Source organism: Pinus tabuliformis, chromosome 3_1, assembly GCF_031772625.1.
Source record: "Pinus tabuliformis cultivar Carrire ecotype Pingquan chromosome 3_1, CPIR1, whole genome shotgun sequence".
NCBI classification, from domain to species: Eukaryota; Viridiplantae; Streptophyta; class Pinopsida; order Pinales; family Pinaceae; genus Pinus; species Pinus tabuliformis.
The window spans coordinates 810,482,496-810,484,263 of record NC_142301.1 but is presented as its reverse complement, the minus strand read 5'-3'; the positions used below and the strand labels follow the sequence as shown (position 1 = coordinate 810,484,263).

General features: G+C 39.1%; 1 pseudogene; it reads right to left on the bottom strand.

Moving 5' to 3' along the window:
- Nucleotides 1-203: 203 nt before the first annotated feature.
- LOC149189938 (carbon catabolite repressor protein 4 homolog 2 pseudogene) lies at nt 204-968 on the bottom strand (annotated as a pseudogene).
- Nucleotides 969-1,768: the final 800 nt, after the last annotated feature.

The following is a 1,768-nucleotide window of genomic DNA, read 5'->3' as shown; positions in this document are numbered from 1 at the left end:
GATCCGAAAGACGCATTGGATACAGGTAATGTAGCTAGCAATTCTTCATGTTACTGACTACCATCTTTACCCCAGCAAAAACTGAATTGCAGACTACAAACATAAAATAGGTGAAGTGACAACTCACTCAAATCCCCGAAACTGATAAATTCTTATGTTCTTCTTGGGTAAGGCAATGGACCATCATTGCTGGCATTGTTATGCTAGCGGCGAGCCTGGGCCTGCATCGGAATTCTGCCAGAAGCTGTAGTGCGTCCTTCCAGCTCAGGATTTGCAATTCCATCAACTGCATTGATTGGAATCATGCGTCGAGGAGTCGGGGAAGGGGCTGGCATAACTAGGGAAGTGTAGAGTGTGCTGACTGGACCTACTGGTATTCCCGTGGCTGCATCAACTGCCACACATTCCAGCTTCAGAGCATAGCCCACATCATCAGCTGTTGGTGTATATGTTTTTGAACGTCCAACTTCATACCATGTCTCATCGCCACCCCTTTCAGAAACATTAGGCGGGTTTAACAAGGCAGAACCATTGCTTAGAGATGCATTTTCAATTCCTGAACCTGAAGCTGAACCAACCAGACCCCCTGTGCTGGTAAATCTCCCAAATAATTCATCGTCTTCAGTTCCATTCTCATGCACTGCACTGGTCGCTCGTGCATGCAATTCACGGTGATGATGCCATGAATCTGAATAGCACTTTGGTGAACAATGATAGCTTTTTGAAACAGGTAACTTAGCCTTCACACATTCCAAACACTGTAGAGTGGCCATCTCTGATGGATGGACACTGCACACTGCAATACGATACCATCTGAATCTGAGATAGTACCCATTTACAGGTGCCGATTCAGGAACATCATCGGTTGTAATGGCGTTATCTGGACGAAGACAGAGGACAGAAGGCGTAAGCTCCCAACCGACGATGGCAATCTCGTGGGGAAGGTGCAGTCGGCGCACTCTCAACATTCTTCCGGACCCCCTCCCCGGTTCTTCCAATCACAAGACTCGAACCCTGAACCTGTTACCAGTCCTACCCTTGCTACTACTCTTCTCTTCTAGCTCAATCCCGCTGTTTTGGTATTTCTCTTCCTCTACACCCGTTAGTGTTGTGACGGCCCACCTTCCATATAACACTTAGACTACAGCCTTATTTATATGACATTTTTTAAAAAGTAATAAAGTTACTTTTTGGGATAAATTATATAAGAGTTTTGAGGTGGACGCATCATTTAGTGTGATTCATTATCAAGAAGTAAGTGGTTATGCCAACCTCAAAACTCCCATGTAATTAATGAATTTAATTAAAAAGAGTAATAATTTTTGAGATAAATTTTAACTTTTGATTTGTAATTATTACCAAAAATATTTTAGAATTTTCCTTAAATCTCTACCATCCACCTAAAATAAATAGATTTTTAAGACAATCTAACATATTTCCAAAGAGTAGAACTCAAGCCACACAAGACATTGTCTTTTGACATTCACTACACATTTCCATGGAATTATAAATGATATTTTTTAATTAATCAATTTAATTAAAAGTGCAGACAAAGTGTAACTACTCTCAATATAAACCTCAACCTTTCATTGGTGACTACTATGTTAGTTAAATTTCTACCATCCACCTAACAATTATTGATGCTTTAATTAAAATATTAATTATTAATAATTAAATTAAAATTCTTGAAGCTCAAAGCCTTATTCTAAAATAGACATGTCTGTCAACGTAATTATTGTAAATTCATTTTAATTTTTATATTTAATAA